This window comes from Cryptomeria japonica, chromosome 11 (genome assembly GCF_030272615.1).
Source record: "Cryptomeria japonica chromosome 11, Sugi_1.0, whole genome shotgun sequence".
NCBI classification, from domain to species: domain Eukaryota; kingdom Viridiplantae; phylum Streptophyta; class Pinopsida; order Cupressales; family Cupressaceae; genus Cryptomeria; species Cryptomeria japonica.
The window spans coordinates 645,395,003-645,405,528 of NC_081415.1; positions in this window are offsets into that span (position 1 = coordinate 645,395,003).

The following is a 10,526-nucleotide window of genomic DNA, read 5'->3' on the forward strand; positions in this document are numbered from 1 at the left end:
TAGATAACAGGTATGTAAAAAAAAACATATTAATGTTAGAGAGAATACAGATTAAGTTCCAGGAACAACATACAATAGAGAAGTAACCAGAGATGGATTATTTATTCCTTTGTTCTTTACACAGGGAGATTTATTCACAGAGAAGAGGGATAAATTTATTTGTACACACAGAGAAAAATTTTCACAGAGAAGAAATGTTAAGTATATTTTTACAGAGGATTTAGATAACCAAAAAATGAGAAATCACAGAGAGAATGATCACAGCGAGATCTCTTCAAATATATGTTTCAGATTTTAAATCAATAACCAGAGAAATGATTCTGGAGAAAGAAGATAAAGATAGTTTTGATTTTAGTTCTTCAGCAAGAATCAATCTAAACTTAATAAGAAATTTTAAACGATTTAATCTAATTCCTATCAAGAATTTGGAATATATGGATCTAACTTCTTAAACAATGGATCTAATACTTATCAAAATTTGGAACTAATGGATCTAATTCTTATCAAGAATCTGAAAATAAATGAATCTAATACTCATCGAAATTTGAAACAAATGATTCTAATTTCTTAAACAACTTAGTCTACTTCTAATTCTTATCAAGAATCTAAAAATAAATGAATCTATTTCTCATCAAAATTTGAAACAAATGATTCTAATTTCTTAAACAATTTAATCTACTTCTAATTCTTATCAAGAATCTGAAAATAAATGAATCTATTTCTCATCAAAATTTGAAACAAATGATTTAATCTACTCTAATTTGCACCAAGAATAAGTTGCATGAAAAAAACTAAATTTTGAAAGAACTTGGGTGCTTGAAGATGGTGTGGAATCCTCTATGGATCTCCCTTGATCCTTCAAACTTGAAGAGAAGTCCTCCAAAGCAAAAATCTTAGCTAAAAAATGAAAATATGACTACAAGAGGAAATTTTTTTGAAGAATTTCTTTATGGAATTACCAACTCCTTTTTTTTGAAAACTTGTGCATCTTTTATAAGAAAAAACTCCAAATTCCACTACCTAATTTTTAATTAAAAAAAAAAATAGAGATTCTCTCCCAATTTGGCCTTCATGCAAATTGATTAGACTTAGTGGGAGGAGTTACATGCAAGGTGGTGGAGAAACCTCTAGAAGCTTCTTATTCCTCCTACAACATGTGCCATAATTTGGGTGAGGAAATTTAAATAAACAATTAAAAAAAGTATATCTCCCATGTGTGTGTGTGATTTATTATTTTTATTCCTTTATAATATTCATTCAATAGTTTAGCCAAAAGAAATATAATAGAGTTTGTATTTTAATCAAAAGGTGATAAAGGAGGGTTGTGACATCCTCCCCCCCTTAATTTGTGCATCGTCCCGATGCACTTATTAAATGCATTCAAAAGAGTTTATAGTTCATGTTTAAAACAAAAAAGGAAACAACTGCTGCATCTCCTTAGTGTCCTCCCACGTGGCATTCTTTTCATCATACTGGTCCCATTGCACTTTGCACTGATCAACCTTTCTATTGCGCAACTGGCACTGGCGCCTCTCCAAGATTCTGAATGGCTCTATCATTATTCCTCCCATTTCTTGGACCTGTAAAGCATCCCAATTCAAAATGTGTTTCTCATTAGGTACATACTTTTTAAGAAGAGATACATGGAAGACATCATGGATTCGGCTCAATTGGGGAGGTAAGGCCAACCGGTATGCAACTGGATTAATCCTTCCCAATATTTCAAAAGGTCTGACATAACAAGGTGCAAGCTTAGTCTTTTTCCGAAATCTTATGGAACTCTTGTGTGGCCTAACCCTTAGGAAGACTTTCTCTCCTACCTCAAACTCCCTTGGTGTTCTATTTTTGTCTGCATAACTTTTCTACCTATCTGAGGCTTCCTTCAATCTTTGCCTAATTTCCTTAGTTTTCCTATCCATTTCTTTCAACATATCTGGCCCAATAATCACTCCATCTTCAAGACTATCCCAACTCAAAGGTGTTCAACATGGTCTACCATACAAAGCTTCAAAAGGTGCCATTCCCAAGGATGTTTGATATGTACTATTGTATGCAAACTCTACCAAAAGTAGGTACTCTTCCCATTTCCTCTGTTGGTCCATGCAGTACATGTGAAGCAGGTCTTCCATAATCTGATTTGTCCTTTCTGTCTGACTGTCGGTTTCAGAATGGTATGCGGTGCTAAAATTTAGTTGAGTTCCTAGAGCTGATTGAAGAGTGGTCCAAATCCTTGAAGTGAATCTAGCATCTCTATCTGATATGATTTTCTCTAGTATTCCATGCAACCTAAATATTTCCTTAACAAAGCGTCTAGCCAAGGTAGGTGCATCATTCGTCAGATTTCCTGGTATAAAGTGTGCCACCTTAGTGAGTTTGTCAATTACCACCATTATTGCATCATGCCTAGAAGGTGACATGGGTAACCCTTGCACAAAATCCATGCTAATAACTTGCCACTTGTGTTGAGGTACATCGTGCAATTGTAACAATCCGGCTGGGTGTCTATGTTCTGCCTTTACTCTTTGGCACTCCAAACATTTAGCTACATACTTGACAATATCATTCTTCAACCCTTGCCAAAAGTATAACTTCTTTAGATCTTCATAAAGTTTGTTAACTCCTGGGTTCCCTGAATAAGGGGCATTGTGAGCCTCTGACAAGACTACTTCCCTTAAGTTCCCTGAATTAGGAATATAGATTCTATTATTGTATCTAAGCAACCCATCTTCGTCTAATGTATACCCTTCGACCTTAGGATCGGTTGGGTTGTGTTCTAAAGTCAATTTGACTTGCTCATACCATGGGTCATGTCCTTGTTCATCCATTACTTGCCTTTTGAAAGAGGTTTTGAATGTTGCTATAGTCATCAACTATCTCCTCCTACTTAAGGCATCTGCCACCCTATTTTCTTTTCCCTTAATATATTCAATTTCAAAATCATATTCACTTAGAAACTCTAACCACCTTCTTTGTCTAGCATTTAAGTGAGGTTGGGTAAAGATGTATTTTAGTCCTTGGTTATTTGACTTTAGCTCAAAGGGCTTCCCTAGCAAGAAGTGTCTCCATTTTGTAGGGCATGCACAATTGCTGCCAACTCTAAGTCGTGGGGTGCATAATTGACTTCATGAGTCTTTAGCTTCCTAGATTCGTAAGCTACTACCCCTTCATCTTGGACAAGTACTCCTCCTAACCCTTCAATAGAAGCATCAGTTACGACTGTGAAGTGTCCATTCAGATCTGGTACCTTTAGAATGGGTGCTGAAGTTAGTTTTCCCTTCAAGATTTGAAATGCCTTATCACTTTGCTCGGTCCACACAAACCTTTTGCCCTTCCTTTGCAACAAGGTGATGGGATTTGCTATCTTAGAGAATCCTTCCACAAACCTCCTATAGTAACCTGCTAGCCCCATAAAGCTTCTTACCTCTGAAACATTTTTAGGGATTGGCCATTCTACTATTGCCTTTATTTTATCTGGGTCGACTGCTATTCCTTCATTTGATATTATATGCCCAAGGTAATGAATCTTTTCCTCAAAGAAGGCACATTTGGACAATTTCCCATATAACTTATGTTCTCTCAACCTTTGCAAAACAATTTGTAGGTGCACTAAATGTTCCTCTTCATTTCTAGAGTAAATCAATATGTCATCCAGAAATCCCAAAACAAATTTATCCAAGTAGTCATGGAGTACACTATTCATTAGGTTCATGAATGCAACTGGGGTGTTAGTTACACCAAAAGGAACTACTGTGAATTCATAATGTCCATATCTAGTCCTGAAGGTTGTTTTCATAATGTCTTCCTCCTTAATTCTGAGTTGATGGTACCCTGACTGGAGATCTATCTTTGAGAAAACTGCCGCTCCTTTCATTTGGTCAAAAAGATCCTCTATGCGAGGTAAGGGATACCTATTCTTTATTGTGACTTTGTTCAACATCCTATAGTCGATGCATAGCCTTAAGGTTCCATCCTTCTTCTTAACAAATAAAACTGGCGCTCCCCATGGTGATACACTTGGCCTTATTAATCCCTTAGCTAAGAGTTCCTCTAACTGCATTTTGAGCTCTTGTAATTCGGTTGTGTTCATCTGGTAAGGTGCCCTTGATACTGGTTCAACTCCTGGGAGTACTTCGATAGAAAAGTCAAACTTCCTCTTAAGGGGTAAACCAGGTAATTCCTCTTGAAAAACATCCTTAAATTCCCTTAAGAAAGGTGTATTTTTAAATGTTGGTGTATTTTCCTCCTTTCCTTCACCAATTTCAACCATATAGATTTGTCCTCCTCTTCTCCTTTCCTTCTTTAATTGCATTGCTGAGATAGTTTCTATATTAATGGGTTTAAACTTTCCTTGGATCTTGACCCTTTTCCCCCCATCATCCAAACATTCAACAACTTTGTTATAGCAATCTACATTAGCTTGATGGTCCATTAACCAACTCATTCCCATAATTACATCATATAATCCTAGGGGTGCCACATAGAGATCTACCCTTGTTTCGAACTCAGGGAATTGTACCCTTGCCCTCAGTAAACACTTAGTTACTTCCCTAGTTGCCTTATCCCCATATTGAACCGTCCATGATGACTCCATTTGATTAACTTTTAATGCATATTTGTTTACTAATACAGGTGAGATGAAACATTCAGATGATCCAATGTCAATTAGAATTGATATTGGTTGTTCAAATAGTGTACCTGTAGTTTCCACGAGAACATTCTGGTATCTTCCTCTTTGGTTCCTAACCGCTGCATGAATCCTTTGTTGGGGCCCTTGTTGGGGTTGATTGGCCCTAATTTGTCCTTGCATCCTGGGGCACTCTCTAGCAAAATGGTTTTCCCCGCACATAAAGCATCCACCTGGAGGACCCCTCCTACCTTGATTTCTACGGGGATCATTCCTTGTTTCATTAGCCTTGGGTGGATAAGTTACCCTGTTCTGCTGGTCATTCCTGTTATAGTGGCCCCTGTTATTATTGCCCCTGTTATTATCATTTCCATTCCTCTGATATTGATTAGGCGGTGGCCTTCTTTCAGAAGAATTATTCCTCTGACCTTTGTTGAAATTAGTGTTTCCATTGAATTCTTGCTTCCTTTTAAATGAGTGGTTCCCATTATAGTTCCGCCCTGCTAGTGTTTGAATCTTCCTCTCTTGCCTTAGGGACTTTTCGAGTACTTCATTCATATTTCTGGGTCCATGCATGTCAAACTCTGCCCCTATGTTGGTATTTAACCCCAAAATGAACTTTCTTGCTTGGCCTTCTTCATCTTTCTGGTACATAGGCACATATTTAAGCAACTTGGCAAACTTATCCCAATATTGTTGAACGGATAGGGACCCTTGACGTAGATTATGGAATTCTGTCACTTTCTCATCAAAGAACAATTGAGGGAGCCACCTATCTCGGAAATGGTGAACAAATTGATCCCATGTGACCATATCCCTGCTATACCCATTTTGTTCCTTGGTGTTGGTCCACCAACTGGCTGCCTCCCCTGTGAGTTGATAGGAACCCCATAAAGCCTTGGTTGTTTCGCTAAAATCTCTTAGCTCAAAATATTTTTCCATCTCATTTAGCCAACTCTCAGCCCCTTCACCTATCTGCCTCCCATCGAACTTAGGAGGGGTGATTTTCTTTAAGTCCTTGGAGAGTTCCAATATGTTATTTTCCTTTTTATTACCCATCACATTCCCTTGATCGCTACCAAGGTTTCCATTTTTGGTACCACTTCTATTTTCATAGTCATTCTGCCTTTCCCTAAGGTCCTGCAGTGATTGTTCCAAGAAGTTGATTTTATCTCTTTGTTCGGTTAGAAGGTCGATTATAGCTTGGACCCCATCTTCGTTATTCCCTGGGTTGTGTCGATCTTCTTCATGATCTTCCTCATGGTTTTCTTCATGGTTTTCTTCCCTTTGACTCCTAGTATGTCTTCCATTACCCCTTCCTCTTCCTCTTCCTCTTCCTCTTGCCATTCTAGGTTTTACCTGAAAGTTAAATTATGTAGTTATTTTTTTTTTATTTAGGATTTTTAAAAATTAATTTCTACTATTGTAAAACATTCCCTTAGTTGAATAAATTAAAGTGAGCACAAGGCCTAGATTTGAACCTTTGCTCTGATACCACATGTAATAACCCACCATAAATGAATCAACAAAATTGAGTATTCTTTTTTTTTTAAGTAAATCAAAATCATTGATAAAAAAAAATCCAATAATTCCCTAAAGGAATTGAAACAATAATTTGATTTCCATCTTTTGCTAATTTTCTTTTAAAGAAATAAATTTAACTAACCAATTATATAAAATAAAAAAATTAACTTAAATTAAATTTGAAATGATATAAAAAAAGTAACTTAAAATTTTAATTAAAAAAAATGATTTTATTAATTTCATCGAAATTAATCATTAACAAGTTTTAAAGTAGTAATTAGGGGGAGGTGGGGACCACGGGTCCCATCATCCCCTACGGTCCTGCATGCGCAGACCTGTAGGGAATGAGGGGGCCGTGTGGTCCCCTCCACTCCCCTGTGGCCACTTACGATGACCGCAGGGTAGTGGGGGTACCATTAACCCCGCGGTTTCCAATAAAACTTGCGGCGGCTGCATTAAATACCATGCGTGCATGCCTATGGCAATTTTTGAATGTCGTGCATTACCATGGTTTTAAGTTTGAAAATAATTTTTTATGTTATATATATATATATCTGTGTGTCTGTGTGTGTGCATTTTTATGTGCAAGAGAATTACATTTCCAGATTATTGAAATTCACACAGAGAAGAATAGATAACAGGTATGTAAAAAAAAACATATTAATGTTAGAGAGAATACAGATTAAGTTCCAGGAACAACATACAATAGAGAAGTAACCAGAGATGGATTATTTATTCCTTTGTTCTTTACACAGGGAGATTTATTCACAGAGAAGAGGGATAAATTTATTTGTACACAGAGAAAATTTTTCACAGAGAAGAAATGTTAAGTATATTTTTACAGAGGATTTAGATAACCAGAAAATGAGAAATCACAGAGAGAATGATCACAGTGAGATCTCTTCAAATATATGTTTCAGATTTTAAATCAATAACCAGAGAAATGATTCTAGAGGAAGAAGATAAAGATAGTTCTGATTTTAGTTTTTCAGCAAGAATCAATCTAAACTTAATAAGAAATTTTAAACGATTTAATCTAATTCCTATCAAGAATTTGGAATATATGGATCTAACTTCTTAAACAATGGATCTAATACTTATCAAAATTTGGAACTAATGGATCTAATTCTTATCAAGAATCTGAAAATAAATGAATCTAATACTCATCGAAATTTGAAACAAATGATTCTAATTTCTTAAACAACTTAGTCTACTTCTAATTCTTATCAAGAATCTAAAAATAAATGAATCTATTTCTCATCAAAATTTGAAACAAATGATTCTAATTTCTTAAACAATTTAATCTACTTCTAATTCTTATCAAGAATCTGAAAAATAAATGAATTTATTTCTCATCAAAATTTGAAACAAATGATTTAATCTACTCTAATTTGCAGCAAGAATAAGTTGCATGAAAAAAACTAAATTTTGAAAGAACCTGGGTGCTTGAAGATGGTGTAGAATCCTCTATGGATCTCCCTTGATCCTTCAAACTTGAAGAGAAGTCCTCCAAAGCAAAAATCTTAGCTGAAAAATGAAAATATGACTACAAGAGGAAATTTTTTTGAAGAATTTCTTTATGGAATTACCAACTCCTTTTTTCTGAAAACTTGTGCATCTTTTATAAGAAAAAACTCCAAATTCCACTACCTAATTTTTAATTAAAAAAAAAATAGAGATTCTCTCCCAATTTGGCCTTCATGCAAATTGATTAGACTTAGTGAGAGGAGTTACATGCAAGGTGGTGGAGAAGCCTCTAGAAGCTTCTTATTCCTCCTACAACATGTGCCATAATTTGGGTGAAGAAATTTAAATAAACAATTAAAAAAAGTATATTTCCCATGTGTGTGTGTGATTTATTATTTTTATTCCTTTATAATATTCATTCAATAGTTTAGCCAAAAGAAATATAATAGAGTTTGTATTTTAATCCAAAGGTGATAAAGGAGGGTTGTGACAACAACTATCTACAAGAAACTTGTTGGTAGTTTGATTTATGCTACAACTACCTGTCTGGATATTTCTTTTGCTGTTGGAGTTCTTTCAAGGTTTATGCAAAAACCTAGAGAAACTCATTGGTTAGCTGCCAAGCGCATTCTTCGCTATTTGCAAGGTACTCAACACTATGGGCTCAAATACTCCAAGACAAACCAATTTTCTTTGGTTGGCTATTCCGATTCCGATTATGCAGGTGATTCCACATATGAAAAATCTACATCCGGGTAATTAATGTAACTTGGATCTGCTATCATCTCTTGGAGATCTAAAAAGCAATCTGTTCTAGCCGCCTCTTCTTCGGAAGCTGAATATATGGCCACCTTTGAAGCAACTCAAGAAATCTTATGGTTTCGAAGAATTCTTGAAGACTTACAGACACCACAGATTTCATCAACTCCACTCTTCATTGACAATCAATTTGCTATCAAAATGGCTAAAAATCTAGTATTTCATGATCGCACCAAGCACATCAATACAAAGTTTCATTTGATTCGGCATTATGTGAAAGATGGCACCATATACGTTAAATATTGCCCCACTACAGATCAACCAGTAGATATTCTTACCAAGGCTTTGGGCAGAGAAAAGTTTGAGAAGTTTAGAGAAATGATCGGCTTAACCCCTTCAGTTTAAGGGGGGGATGTTAATATCTCTTCATGGGTTTAGTTTTATTTAGATTAATTTTTCATTAGTTTATTTATTAGGTTTTTCTGTTCCGACAGTTTGTATAACGGTTTACAACTGTTTTTGCCTCTTCTTTATATCTGCTTGTTTATTTTATTTTGAATGTACAGTTTTTTTATTTGAATACAAATTATATTCAGATTGCCATTCTTTTTTCTATCTGCTGCTAATAGAGATTCCAGATTGTTATTTTCTGCCTTGGCTAATAGATACAAGTATTAGAAGGTAAATTAATTGTAGCTGATCAAGTGTCGACACAGACCATGCCATCATCAGCTGACCAAACATTGCCTTTAGCCATCCAACGTTGTCTCCAACCGACCCACGTGATTCTCACCAAGATTATCTTATCTTCTCATCATTAATACTACAAGTAACGCCTCGCTACAGTTTCCACAGAAATTAATATGTATTGCTCCATTTATTCAATGCAACAAGCCTGAATTCCTCAGAGCTCTTTTAATAGAGTTTTTCCTCTGATTCTTTTATCGGAGTGAGTTTGTCCAATTTGCAGCATGTTCTCTATCTGTGTTGTGTTCTATATCTCTTTTTGTTTTTGTGTTTCTTTGCAGCCAGTTAGCAGAGTTCTATTTTGTCAAGCTTTGGGGTGTTTCCTTGTTGTGTTAATTTGCCACCGCCACCATTTGGGTAGTGTACTAGAGCCCAATTTTTGGTTTCTCATCTGTTTTTCTATTTGTTTTTAACGGGGTATCAATTCCTGTTAATTGTGTGGCATTCACTTGTTGGCCCTTGTAGAATCTAAATCGACCCCTTGTTCTTATAGTCAGCTGATCAAGAAAATATAATAACAGAGAGCAAGAAACAATAACAACAATAAATATAGCAGAGGTAAAAACAATTGCAGCCAAACACAATTAATCTCAGAAATAAACAATACTATGTTTTTAATGAAGACCCCTATTTTTCAAGAAGAGATTCTTTATTGCAGAATACTTAGAAATTACAAAGATATTAAATAAATAGTTTTGTTGTGCTTCTAAAAACAAAATTCCAAATATCCTTAAAGAGCATGGACAACATGCATTGTCAGAAGAAAGAGCCACCTATATTTCTATATTAAAAAGCAAATTATACGTTGAAAACTAAATTAAGTTTCCCAAACAAAATAACTTGCATGGACATGCATTATTGAGTTGAATTTAGAACTAGGAGATTATAAACTATTTATTTTCCTAAATATATAAAACTATGGATGGTTGTGCATGATCGGTGGATGGCATTCAGTGCATCTTGGAACAAACGATGGAACTAGCAGTTTAGCGATGCATGGAAATTACTTTGTGTTTGATGGTGGAAGTGAAAAATAGTGGCTAAGTTCAAAGCTGCATGAACAAAATCAATCATCCACATACTCCCCCTTGATGCTGAAAGGGCTCACAATTTGGTCTCGAAGTGTCAAAAACTAAGCATTTGCAACTGCCTTGGTGAAGATATCTACTAGTTGATCCTGAGTATTGATGTGCTTCAATTCAACTTCTTTCTTCTACACCAAATCTCGTCTGAAGTGATATTTCATATCAAAATGCTTTGTTCTACTGTGATGAACTGGATTCTTATCTAACTTGAAGGCACTCACATTGTCACAATATATCACTGTAGGCTGAATTTGCTTTTCTCCAATTTCTTCCAAAACTTTTATGAGCCAAAGAGCTTGTGTACCTACTAAGGTAATTGC